This window comes from Myxocyprinus asiaticus, chromosome 16, assembly GCF_019703515.2.
Source record: "Myxocyprinus asiaticus isolate MX2 ecotype Aquarium Trade chromosome 16, UBuf_Myxa_2, whole genome shotgun sequence".
Taxonomy (NCBI): domain Eukaryota; kingdom Metazoa; phylum Chordata; class Actinopteri; order Cypriniformes; family Catostomidae; genus Myxocyprinus; species Myxocyprinus asiaticus.
The window spans coordinates 30,665,646-30,680,340 of record NC_059359.1 but is presented as its reverse complement, the minus strand read 5'-3'; positions in this window follow the sequence as shown (position 1 = coordinate 30,680,340).

Below are 14,695 nucleotides of genomic sequence, written 5' to 3'. Positions count from 1 at the left end.
ACATTTACAAAATTGTTTCACGATTTTACATGAGTAAAAGTAACTTATATTTTGACAAAATGTTTTAGATTCATATGAAATAATCTAAAGGTAGAATCTATTAGACCTCATTTTATATCAACAGTGGCAGTTGTAGTTAAAGTTTCAAGATGTGTTTAAACTAGTACTTATTTTTTCATAAATACTATCAATTATTATTATTTAAGACTAGCTACACTGACCTAACCATGGTAATGAGGAGCCTTTCCTCCTGTGTAATATGTATGTTCTGTTTGAAATTAGGAAACAAATGGGATAATAATGGGCTCATATAAGTAAATATGCTCTTCAATTTTTAAAAGGGGGGAGAGAAAACTTCCTGTAGATTTTGTTGTTGACGTCAACAACAAAAATAATGTCACTTGATGCATGTCCTTGTATTGAAAATCATGAACAAAACTATGCAACATAAAAGGAAATGCGACCCAGGATACATTAAAGACAGGTTATGTTTTTACTATGGTGGGTCGCCACTTGATTTCCAATGTAAAATCTGGGTCCTGAAGCAAAACCAGTTGAGAACCACCGAGTTAAAGGTACAGACAGGAGCAGCCTGGATGCGCTGTCGCACACATACAGTATATGTTAATTGTTAATAATCATAGGACATTACTTGAAAAGCTCACACAGCTGATGTTATTTTTCATTTAGTAGTTAATTTATCATGCTATGCTAACATGCTTTAGTTATATAACATGTTATAGTTACATGCTGTTTTTTTTTAATCATGTTTATAATTCGGTTTATTATTATTATTCTGTTAGCTTTCTTATTTATTCTATTTATTTTCAAAAGGGAGACTTTTTTTTACACATACTTCAGTTAATTGTGTAATACCGTATACCGTGAAACCGTGATATTTTCTGAGACAGTTATCATACAGTGAAAATCTCATACCGTTGCAACCCTATTTGTTAACATCATTACTGTGACTGGTTGTAAATCTTCCTGCTTCAAATGCAAGCAATAACTTGACTCATTTCTAATTAGAAATTTTTGTTACTGTTAATGGCTGTCACCCCTCCCCGCCCCCCTTCACACGCACTCCAAGAAAGTGAATGCGGGAGACAGGAGAAGAAACTGTGGCTGTCTGAGAGATGTCAGCCAAATCTTCTGTAATACAATCTGGCTAGCTACCTAAACCACTGTGCCCACTAGTGTGCCATGAAAGATTGTCAGGTGTGCCATGGAAAATTACCAAATTCCTTAAAATAAATACCATTCCCCCCGGTATTTTAGTGAAGGCATAGAGATGGTAGAATAGTTTTAAAGTTGCCAGTTCAGTATATTTTCCATTACAAAGTATTTTAAGCAACTAGTTTAAATATTTTGTCCATCATAACATTATTGTTCTAACAAACTCTATTCCGCTGTCAAACTCCTCACATGCCCACAAAATAATGCTTCATCATCACACTTGTAGTAAAAACATTCAGTCAGTGAACCGAATGAATGAACAGAACACAACAGATGTATTGTTTTACTCAAAGACTAAAAGCTGTTTATTTGTGCACAGCATAGTTACAGATGCTATGAACAGATGTGGCTTACTTGTCACATTTCTCTTATGAAACATAAAAAGAATATGAGAAACTGTTACATACAATTACTAAAAGCAAATTCTCCTGTTTTAAACAAGTCCAAAAACACAGTGAAAGGATGTGTAAATTCTGAGGTACTATAACCTTCATGGAGCGCGTTTGACATCTGAACCGGTGAATGGAGGCTGGGCGGCTGCTTTGGGACAGGGCATTGAATGCCTGCCGGATTCAACAACGCGATTTTGACCCTGTGCCTTATAGTCAGCTGCGACTTTATTTCTGGAAAATACAGTAAATAAATAAAAAATAAAACATTTCTTTGATTTGCCATTGCAGGAATTAATTTGCAAGAACAAATCTACAAATGGGAAAACACACAAATTTGTTGGTTTTTCATTATCCAGTTAGAGCTCTTGGCATCTGTGACCTCATTATACAGTGTACCTATGTTACTTGCGTATTTTTGCATAGCCGAATTTCAAACATTACGAGTTCACGCTGCTAAGACAGACAGAAAACATGGACAAGTCTATTAACGATGGTTATGTGGGATAGTGGTGTGCCATGGGATTTTTTAATCGTAAAAAGTTTGCCATGGCAGAAAAAAGATTGGGAAACACTGGCCTAAACCACAAAGAGTTCATCTGCAAAAAAGCGTCCTAAAGAAAACACACAGCAGTATGTAAATTCTGCAATGCAATGCTTACCGAGACGGCTGGGCCCACATCAAAATTTTATCGGCACTTTGAAAGGAAACATAAAGAAAGGTAAGCTAAGTGTATGCTGCATTCCATTCAACTCGGAAAGTCGGATTTTCCAACTTCCTACTGAGAAAAGTGCAATGGAACGCCACTTGAAGTCGCAATTACAACTTGGAAAGTTGTGTGGAAATTTTAAACTCGCCGAGATGCAGGTGCGTGACATCACACAATCCTGTCTGTACCCAGGAAGATGTACAAAATAAGTAATAAACATTCACTTTTATTAAATAATATTGATAAATTAGTTATTAGATAAAGTTCCTACATTACATGATATTAAAGCTTGTTTAACAAACGTTAGCAGAGTAGCAGGTGTTCAAAACATAGTAAATTATACTCTCTTTTGATAATCATACACCTGTAGCACAAATGCTAGCATTGCAGATTGCTTCTGAATTGGGTCGTTAGAAGACATCTCTGGTGACAATCAAACACCTGCTAAGCTAACTCGAGCAATGCAGTTTTGTTTCCTTTAATGTCATCTTCCGAGCATCTGGCATTGGAATGCCTTTAGTCGGAGATCGGAGATATCAAGTGGAATATCCCACATCCGATTTGAATAGAACTCAGCATCTGTACCTAAACTCATCTTCACCCCTCACCCAAACAGATTTGGCAAGTATTAGCTATACATATTAGCTACGTATGTATTTACTGTTTCTTAGGGCGCTAGTTTCAGTTGCTTGCCAGCTATTTGCCACCTAGCTAGGGTGCGCAAGATACCTAATTTAGTTAACATATATTGAGGGATGTAGCTAATGCACTGTTAACTTTGTGAGAGATTGAGGGGATAGGGCATGTAGTGACAAATTATTGTTCCCAAGTTACGTTTTTGCTTGTGATAAACAATAATAAGACAGGCCACATAAAGCTATGTAGCTAATGTATATAAAGTTACGTTACATCAACGTTAGCTAATGTCAGCTCCGATGGTTAAGTTGATTTCAGCAACTTAGTGTGTGTTTGTATTTGTTTGCTCATAGAAAACAAAGGAAAATTCACACATATAAAATTCACCTCTGCAATGCCTTTTGATTATTTTATCAAGACATTTCTCATGGTACACTGACACACACACACACACACACACACACACACACATACACATACACACACACACACATTTTGAGGAGTGCCTATAGTTTGCATGTTCCATATTTTATCGTATGGGACTCGCATTGGTCTGGTATTGGTCTTGACTTGGTCTCAACCCCTCAAAGTCTTGGTCTTGTTTCGGTCTCGATACACTCTGGTCTTGGTCTCGACTTGGTTACAGTTTAGGTGGTCTTGACTACAACACTGGCACAATGTTGATTGCGACAAGCAAATAGTGCAGAGTTTAGTGAGTAAAGCATAAGCCATTTTACATAGTAAGGAGGTGTGTTTGTGCTGAAAAGAATGAAATTGTCTTATTTTTTTAGATATCGTGCACAAAAATGGAAACTGTTTTATTATTTCGCCCTTATACATTTTTTCAAAGGGCAATGCATAATAATTGATTTATGTCCCCTGGACTCCTTAAGGTACCAGGAGATCATTCTCTGCAGGGAAAAACTAAATCCTGTATGTAAACTACCTGGGTCATACCTTTTGCTCTCTAACACTAGACATATGGGCAAACTGCAAACACATGTGGTTTTGAAAGGGACACAGTGATAGTTCTGCTCCTTACTTTCTCAGAGCAGTTACCAAAGAACAGGGCTGTTGCATGGGCAAAACTAGGCCAATCTAACAAGCGACCACATGCAGAGAGAACTGAAAAACCAACACACATGTTTGGAGTAATATGAAGGACATCTCTACGTATTAAGTTGAGGCCATATGCTTCTGTGACTCACTGAGAATAATGTTTCATGGTGAAATTGCTCTTGATCTGATCAGGGGGTTCCATCACTAAGGGCTTGATCATCTGAGAAAATTGACAGATGTTTAAAATCTGTTTGGAGCTACAGAAGACTATATATAATGTATATACGTATACTAACTGATAACTTTATTAGGAACACCTGTACACCTACTTATTCTTGTGATTATCTAATCGTGTGGCAGCAGTGCAATGCATAAAATCAAGCAGATACGGGTCAGGCGCTTCAGTTAATGTTCACACCAACCATCAGAATGGGGGAAAAAATTATCTCAGTGATTTAGACCTTGGCATGATTGTTTGAGTATTTCAGTTACTGATGATCTCTAGATCTAGAACAGTCTCTAGAGTTTACTCAGAATGGTGCCAAAAACAAAAAACATCCAGTGAGCGGCAGATCTGCAAATGGAAATGCCTTGTTGATGAGAGAGGTCTATGGTGAATGGCCAGACTGGTTCGAGCTGACAAAAAGGTTATGGTAACTCAGATAACCACTCACATGTACAATTGTAGTGATCAGAGTAGCATCTCAGAATGAACAACACGTCGAAACTTGTATACAGTTTAGAGGTCTTTATACAAAACTATTTGACCGCAGAATGCCACAATTGCAAAATTAAGTATTCCAGAGACCAGTGTAAAAAGTAGCAGTTATTCCCTACAAATAGCATATATAACTATATTAGAAATACTAGTCAAATGTGTATTCACATAACATAAAAATGATGTAAGCTGAGGGTCCTCAGAGTTTTTGAGAAAGAAGAGACTGAACGAGCTAAGTGTTTAGCAGCTGTCTGTAGTCTAATTCTGGGACTTTCATGCAGCTGTAGCACCTGACGTTCTTCTCATCCTCTCTCTCAGGCCAAGAGCAGCTTCCAGCTTCCATTGAGCAGTTGAATGACCGTCTTCTAGAGAGGAGCTCTGAGCACACACACTGAATAAATGAACTCACATTGGCTCTTCTGTCCCATCTTCACACTCCACATGAGCTCTGAGACAGCCTGATGGTGGACTATGGGAAATGCATCCTTCAACAAGTTGAACTGTCTACTTTTGCATCTTTGATAGTTATTTAACAACTATCAAAAAGGTATATTTGCTGTATAATACAAAACTGAAAGACAGTGAGAAACAAACTTATAACCCTTTTCCAACAACATGGTTCCGGGGCTGGTTCCTGGAACGGTGCAAATTCTCGAACTGTTCCTCACGATTCCACAGCAGAAAAGGCAGTTCTACTCGCTTCGCAGCTATCTGTTAAGTAAACCAGTGGAATTCTAAATCAAGTTGTAAACATAATATTATTTGCTAATGTACCTATATATGATACCAGTTGTCTTGAACTTATACGTTATCTCTGGCAATCTTGTTCAGCAATGTAATAACGTTGGATTGCATTACTCTCTATTTGTAAATATATCAAAAACAGGATTAAAAGCTGAACATACACTGTGGTGTGCCATGTTTGTTTGTGGGCAGGTTAGGTAGTCACGTAAAACTACCACGTAGCAATGTAACCCGTTATGTCACCATTCAGTTCTTCAGTCAGTGGAAAAGTGGGTGGATTTGTGATAGGCTCCAGATTCCCCTGCCAAGAACTTGCCAAGCACAGGCTCCAGCACGAGAACCAGCGCCATTTCGGTTGAAAAAGGGTTATTAGAGATTTTAGATAAAAAAATTTACACTCACCGAGCACTTTATTAGGAACACTATGGTCCTAATAAAATGCCAGATATGGTATTCTGCTGTAGTAGCTCATCCGCCTCAAGGTTTGACATGTTGTTCATTTTGAGATGCTATTCTGCTCACTACAATAGTACAGAGTGTTTATCTGAGTCAGTGTTTCCCAACCTTTTTTCTGCCACGGCACACTTTTTACGACAAAAAAATTCTACGGCACACCACTATCCCACATAGGCTTACCATCGTCAATATTTTTCCTTTTCAAGAACTTGTCCATGTTTTCTGTCCGTCTTAGTAGCGTGTTTACTTATAATGTTCGAAATTCAGCTATGCAAAAAAATAAAGAAATCACATAGGTAGGCTACGCTGTGTGAGGTCACAGGTGGCTAGAGCGCTAAATGGGTAATGAAAAAACAACAAATTTGCTTCTTTTCTAATTTGTAGATTTGTTCATACAATGCCACAACAAATTACAAGGATGCAAACTCATGAGGGGCAAAAAACATCATGATTACTTGTGTAACCTCCGTTCCCTGATGGAGGGAACGAGACGATGTGTCAATGTAGTGACACTAGGGGTCACTCTTGGGAGCCCGAGACACCTCTGGTCTTTGATAAAAGGCCAATGAAAATTGGGGACTGGTATTTGCATGCCACTCCCCCGGACATACGGGTATAAAAGGAGCTGGTATGCAACCACTCATTCAGGTTTTATGCTGAGGAGCCGATATAAGGTCTGGCCATTTCAGCGGGTAGTTCAGCGTTTTGGCAGGATGGACACAACGTCTCGTTCCCTCCATCAGGGAACGGAGGTTACACAAGTAACCATGACGTTCCCTGTCTGTCACTCACTCGACGTTGTGTCGATGTAGTGACACTAGGGGTCCCTATACGAAACGGCACAATTGGTTGAACTGTGTTACGTGAACTGGCGGTGTGTGGTGGGCAGACTACTGTGTGCCTCATAGCCAGCACACCAGGTCGACACGTAACCTCCCCCAACATATTTATGAGTGTCGAACGGCCCTTTTTGGGGACAAGTCGACTACCCAAAAGATAGAGACAGGCTTAACCCAGTCGTGGCCTCTTTTCCCCTTCTTTTTTTCCACTCCCTAAAAAAAGAAGGGGGATTATCCGACTGGGCCGCCAGGTCTAGTTGGGGGGTGTCCCTCCCAAGGGGAAGACACCGCGGAGACCACACCTCGCCCAAAGAGAGGGGGGGATATTTAAGTGGAAGAATACATCACATGGTCTTTCCGACCATGTGGGGAGTCTTCAAGGTAGATCCTGCCCAATGGGGGAGGAGTTACTACAAACATGGAGACTGGGGCAGAGGGGCTCTGCCCAAGGAAGATGCAGTTTGCCAACAGGGAAATGAATTAGTGGAAGATATATAAATCACTTGGGGTTAGCCTTACAGGGAACCGCCACATGCGAAGCACCTACCCCAGAACAGGGCTCTTAGTTAATGTGTGTACTGGGCCGGCAGCGAGTCTCTCCGAAGACTCAACTGCCACAGGGCTCGGAGGAAGTCAACCAGGGAACAAAGTTTTTGAACACTACTGGGAATTAATGGCACACGTCTTCAGCTCCAAGGGAAGTGGAAAGCGCTATGTGCAAGCGATACACCTGGCCAGCTATCCCGGGCTTATCCAATTGTGTTGCGTGCCACTACCTGGGACAAAACCGGTTCCACCCGGAGGTTGTAGAACCTTGCACAGGTGTTGGGTGTTGCCCAGCCCGCTGCTCTGCAAATGTATGTTAGAGAGGCACCCCTGGCCAGGGCCCAGGGAGCCGCTACACCCCTGGTAGAATGGGCTTGTAGCCCTACCAGGGGCGGCATGTCCTAGGCGACATATGCCATAGTTATGGCATCAATGAGCCAGTGGGCGATCCTCTGCTTGGAGACAGCACTTCCTTTCTGCTGTGCACCAAAGCAGACAAAGAGCTACTCAGATGTTTTAAGCTCTGCGTGCGATCCAAACAGATGCGTAAAGCGTGCACCGGACACAGCAACAACAGGGTTGGGTCTGCCTCCTCCTGGGGCAGCGCTTGCAGGTTCACCACCTGGTCCCTAAAGGGGTGGTGGGAACCTTGTGCACATAACCCGGTCAGGGTCACGTGAGAGTAACCTGGACCAAACTCCAGGCACGTTTCGCTGACAGAGAACTCTTGCAGGTCACCTACCCTCTTGATGGAAGTGAGAGCAGTCAGGAGAGCAGTCTTCAAGGAGAGTGCATTAAGCTCGGCTGACTGCAAAGGCTCAAAGGGGGCTCTCTGTAGACCCTGAAGAACTACGGTGAGATCCCATGAGGGAACGAGGCGCGGTCTGGAGGGATTCAGCCTCCTGGCGCCTCTTAGGAACCTGATGATCAGGTCGTGCTTCCCTAAGGACTTATCGTCGACTGCATCGTGGTGTGCTGCTATGGCGGCAACGTACACCTTCAAGATGGAAGGGGACAGCCTCCCTTCCAGCCTCTCCGCAGGAAGTAAAGCACTGATCCGACTGTGCATCTCTGGGGGTCTTCGCGTCAGGAAGAACACCACTTAGCGAACAGACGCCACTTAAAAGCATACAGGCGCCTCATAGAGGGGGCCCTAGCCTGAGTGATCGTGTCTACCACCACGGGTGGTAGACTGCTTAGGTCTTCCGCGTCCCGTCCAGGGGCCAGACATGGAGATTCCAGAGGTCTGGGCGTGGGTGCCAGATGGTGCCCCGTCCCTGAGAAAGAAGGTCCTTCTTCAGGGGAATTCATCAGGGGGGAGCTGTCACGAGGAGCGTGAGGTCCGAGCACCACGTCTGGGTGGGCCAATAGGGTGCTACCAGGACGACCTGCTCCTCATCCTCCCTGACCTTGCACAGGGTCTGTGCAAGCAGGCTCACTGGGGGAAACGCATATTTGCACATGCCAGGGGGCCAGCTGTGTGCCAGCGCGTCTATGCCGAGGGGGGCCTCGGTCAGGGTGTACCAGAGCGGGCAGTGGGGAGGATTCTTGGGAGGCGAACAAGTGCACCTGTGCCTGTCGAATCGACTCCAAATCAGCTGGACCACCTGAGGGTGGAGCCTCCATTCTCCCCTGAGGGTAACCTGTCATGACAGTGTGTCTGCTGTAGTGTTGAGGTTGCCCGGGATGTGAGTGGTTTGCAGCGACTTGAAGTGCTGCTGACTCCAGAGGAGGAGATGGCGGGTGAGTTGTGACATACAACGAGAGTGCAGACCGCCTTGGCGGTTGACATATGCTACCGTTGTCGTGTTGTCTGTCTGAACTAACACGTGCTTGCCCTGGATCAATGGCTGAAACCTCCACAGGGCGAGCAGAACTGCCAACAACTTGAGGCAGTTGATGTGCCAATGCAGTCCGGACCCGTCCAGAGGCCGGCAGCATCGTGCCCATTGCAAACAGCACCCCAGCCTGTTTTGGAGGCGTCTGTTGTGACCATGACGTGCCTGGAGACCAGTTCTAGAGGAACACCTGCCCGTAGAAACGAGAGGTCGGTCCAAGGGCTGAAAAGATGGTGACAGACCAGCGTGGTGACCACGCGACGTGTCCCGTGGCGCCATGTCCAACTCGGGACTCGAGTCTGGAGCCAGTGCTGAAGCAGTCTCATATGCATCAACCCGAGTGGGGTGGCCACCGCCGAGGATGCCATACGCACCAGGAGCCTCTGTAAAAGTTTCAGTGGAACCGCTGTTTTCTGTTTGAATGCCTTCAAACAGGCCAGCACCGACTGGGCGTGCTCGTTCGTAAGGCACGCCATCAAGGAGACTGAGTCCAACTCCAAACCGAGAAAAGAGATGCTCTGAACTGGGAGGAGCTTGCTCTTTTACCAGTTGACCCGAAGCCCTAGTCGGCTGAGGTGTGAGAGCACCAGGTCCCTGTGTGCGCACAATATGTCTCAAGAATGAGCTAGGATTAGCCAGTCGTCGAGATAGTTGAGAATGCGAATGCCCACCTCCCTTAACAGGACAACGGAAGCCTCTGCGACCTTCGTAAAGACACGAGGAGACAGGGACAGGCCAAAAGGGAGGACTTTGTACTGATACGCCTGACTCTCGGACGCAAACTGCAGGAAGGGTCTGTGTCAAGGAAGGATCGAGATGTGGAAGTACGCATCCTTCAGGTCTACCGCCGCGAACCAATCTTGATTCCGTACGTACGCCAGAATGCGTTTTTGCGTCAGCATCTTGAACAGGAGTCTGTGTAAAGCCTAGTTCAGAACTCACAGGTCCAAGATTGGCTGCAACCCACCGCCTTTTTTCGGTATGATGAAGTAGGGGCTGAAAAACCCCTTCTTCATCTCAGCTGGAGGGACAGGTTCAATCGCGCCCTTCCGTAGGAGGGTAGCGATCTCCGCGCAAGGTAGCAGCGTTTTCGTCCTCCACCAAGGTGAAGTGGACACTGCTGAACCTGGGCGGATGCCCGGCGAAGTGAATCACGCAGCCGAGTTGGACGGTCCGGACCAGCCCTCGCGACAGATTGGAAAGCGCAAGCCATGCATCCAAGTTCCACGCAAGGGGGACCAAAGGGACAACGTCATCGGACGAACCGGCAGGTGGGGCCTAGCGGTGGGGCGGAGCTCGAGGTGCCACATCATGTCGTGGCCGTGCTGAGTCTCAGGACATCGAAGCACTTACCTGGCTCCTTGTGACCACCCCCGGAACAGCCTGGGACAGGGGAGGAAGAGGCCTGTCCTCGTGACCCGTGGAGACTGTCACATCGGGGGCGGATTTGTGCCACAGCTGGGCGCTCAGGGGCAGGAGACTGCGAGACGGGTGGCATCTGCTTCCTGCTGTGGGCTCCACGCCGGGGCCGGGCCGAAGGGGCGGGCTGCGGCGGAGCCGGTGCAGTCACCGCAAGGGGACGCCCTTGGCGATGAGTAGATGGGGTGCGGGATCTTGAGCCACGCCGGGGCAGGATATGCCAGGTAGCATCCGTCTACTGCTCCACCATCGAAAACTGCTGGGCAAAGTCCTCGACGGTGTCGCCGAATAGGCCCGCCTGGGAAATGGGGGCAGCAAGGAGTCGTGTCTTGTCAGCCTCACCCATCTCGACCAGGTTGAGCCAAAGGTGGCGCTCCTGGACCACTACTGTGGCCATCGTCCGCCCGAGAGACCGTGCCGTGACCTCCGTCGCTCAGAGAGCAAGGTCGGTCGCCGAAAGCAGTTCCTGCATCAATCCCAGGGTGGAACTACCCTTGTGCAGTTCCTTTAGCACCTTGGCAGACTTGCAGGAGAGCCATGGCGTGCAGGGCGGAGGAGACTTGTCCAGCGGTACCGTAGGCCTTGGCCGTCAGAGACGACGTAAACCTACAGGCCTTGGACGGGGGCTTTTGGGTACTCGTGCCAGGTGGCGGCGCTCTGCAGGCATAGGTGCACCGCGAGGGCCTTTATCCACCGGGGGATTGCCGAATAGCCCTTGGCCGCCCCACCATCGAGGGTAGTGAGGGCAGGGAAGCTGAAAAGATCGGGACCGGGCAGTAAAAAGTGCCTCCTGCGACTTTGTCAGCTCTTCATGCACTTCTGGGAAGAAAGGAACGGGGGCGGGGCGTGGCTTTGAGCGGCGCCGCTAGCCCAGGAACCAATCACCGAGCTGCGAGGGTTCAGGGAAGAGCAGTGAGTTCCACTCTAGCCGATGCTTGCGGCTGCCCGGGAAAGCATGTCGTCATCTCCGCGTCAGCCTGTTACTGGGCAATCGTCCCCGAATGGAGGAGCCCAGCTGAGGCTTCCGACTGGACGAGCTCGCTCGCCGATGCTGCACTCAAGAGCTCACCACTTTCGCAGGCTCCGAATAAGAGGTCGAACTCGCAGTGAGACGAGCCGGCGGACACATCCGGAAGCCCGATCGGGGTAGATGAGCGTGCTGGGGAATGGGAGGTCCGCGGGGGGATACCCGGCGGAGGCGGTCCCATTGGGATCCCCAAATCACCCCCAGTGCTAGCCACGCTGGCCTCATACCCGTGGGTAAAAGGACCGAGGCGGGGAGCCTCTGGGGTGGCTTGCTTTCTTACGAAGGCGAGCCGCGACCGCAACGTTGCCATGGACATACTCTCGCAATGAGAACATGACCATCCACGAACGCTGTCTCCGTGTGAGCAGTGCCCAGAAATGAAAGACAGTGATCGTGACCGTCAGAAGGCAAGAGATAACGAGCGCAACCAGGAATAACACACAATCGGAAAAGCATCTTTAGAAAGACGCGTCTTTAAAAAGATGTTCCGTGTGTGCCGCTCTTTTAGAGAAATATACTCTTTTACAGAAATATACTCTTTTATTTCTGCCGAAGCGCCCAGGGGCATTCTCTGCAGTGCACCAGTGCAGAGGGGGGAGAAGCCGCTGAAATGCGCCGTCACATCCAGCAGAGGTGAATGAACAGTAGTATTCAGCTCAGTGAGCATGACCGTTTGGCTCCGAAGAGAAAATCTGAATGAGTGGTTGCATACCAGCTCCTTTTATATCCGTATATCCGGGAAAGTGGTATGCAAATACCACTCGCCAATTTTCACTGGCCTTTTATCAAAGACCAGAGGTGTCTTGGGCTCCCAAGAGCGACCCCTAGTGTCACTACATCGACACAACTTCGAGTAAGTGACAGATAGGGAAGGTAAGACAATCACTGGTCCACGAAAACATTTCCTGGGGATATTTTTTTTAAAGAACAAGCTAAAAGCACCAATTCCAGCTATTTTAGTGATTCAAGTTTACAATTGTGCAGAATTAGCTGCAAAATAAAGAGTATTTTGGTGAGGCTTGCTTCTGTTTCACAAATTTGTTCAATTTTATTAACTGATTAGTTCAATGACCCCTTCTGAAATGTCACTAGGTCGCGACAAATGAGCATCTTATGTGCTATGAGTGAGTCAGTGAATCATTTTGGGTCGTTCATGACCGAAATCTACCAAAAGACTTTATAGTGTTTAAGCATTAAAAGAACAAAACAGATCTATAGTCTTCCTTCAGCCTGAGCATTATTTTTCATCCAAAAAGACAACAATAATAGTCTAATAATAGTGAGTTTCAATAACGTCCTTACCTTCTCTTATTAAAACTTGCATGGCTACAAATCTTCTGACTTCAGTATAAGAATTATAAACACAAAGCAGATCTACAGTTTCATTTTCCTACAGTAGCCTATTTAAACTGCTGAGCATGGCTTTTATCAGAAAAGACCACAATAATAGACAAGTAATAATAATTTTGAGTTTCAATAATGTTCTTTCGTCATTTTAAAGCGCATTTCACATGAGTTGAGTCGAGGTGTCAACGCTCTGTTCAACGCCAGCATCAAGCGCCGCATTGCCCTCCACATGACAAGAGTTGCAGAAAGCGTCACAGAGGGGCGATTTTACGAATTTGCCACATAAAAAAGGGGGAGGCGTGCACAGTAAACAGTGAAAACATGTATTTGGAAACGAGAAAAAAAGCTTGCAGTTGCTTTGATAGCAGAAAGTAATAAAAGGACTCATTTATGTTTAGGTCTAAGCGTTTTCTTGGTGAATTTAAATTAGTTCAATATCTGGGGTCTCTGATATTCGTAAACGATAAGGTAATATTTAATTAAAAGAAATTAAGAGACATTCAATGTCTTTTCACAAATTTGGACAGTTTTTAAATATTTCTTGTTGCTTAGTACTCCCAAAGACATTATTGTTGAAGCAAAAATGTATTTGTGAAAAACACTTTGGTGTAAAGTGGCATCACTTCATAGACTTCAGTGTATTCTGCAGCACTGAGGCAAGTCATGTGAAAGACCCTTAACGCGTATAAATATCAGTCACTTTTGCACATTAATCATTACTCTTCACAATCACAAAAGTGACCGCTTATGGTTTCAAAATGGCGAATTTCTCCAAAAAGTGAGGAGTTTGGATCCCTGAAAAAACTTTTTTTCATGCATTTATTTATTTTGTGGAATTTGATAATTTTCCACGCCACACCTGACAATCTTTCACGGCACACTAGTGTGCCACGGCACAGTGGGTGGGAAACACTGATCTGAGTTACCATAGCCTTTCTGTCAGCTCGAACCAGTCTGGCTATTTACCGTTGACCTCTCTAATCAACAAGACGTTTTCATATGCATAATTGCTGCATTTATTTGCTGTTTTTTATATTTGGCACCATTCTGAGTAAACTAGAGACTGTTGTGTGTGAAAATCCCAGGAGATCAGCTGTTACAGAAATACTCAAAACAGCTCGTCTGGCACCAACAATCATGCCATGGTCCAAATCACTGAGATCACATTTTTTCCCCATTCCGATGGTTGATGTGCACATTAACTGAAGCTCCTGACCCGTATCTGCATGATTTTATGCATTGCACTGCTGTCACATGATTGGCTGATTAGATAATCACATAAATAAGTAGATGTACAGGTATTCCTAATAAAGTGCTATAAGTGTATGTGTCTGATGTTTCTCTGATAGAAGAACACAAGGAGGGTAACCTCCTTGTGGTCACGATTAGGTGGTTCTTGCTCTCAATGGGGCACGTGGTAAGTTGTGTGTGGATCACGGAGAGTAGCATGAGACTCCACATGCTGTGAGTCTCCGCAGTGTCATGCACAGGCAGCCACATGATAAGATGTGCAGATTGACTGTCTCAGAAGCAGAGGCAACTGAGACTTGTCCTCCACCACCCAGATTGAGGTGAGTAACCGCGCCACCACGAGGACCTAGTAAGTAGTGGGAATTGGGCATTCTAAAAGTTACCTTGTCTCACATACATGATTGAAGTGGCTGATTGTACATATTGCGACACTTTCCTGGTGAAATGAATACTTCTACAAAAATCTAGAGTAAAAGAGCA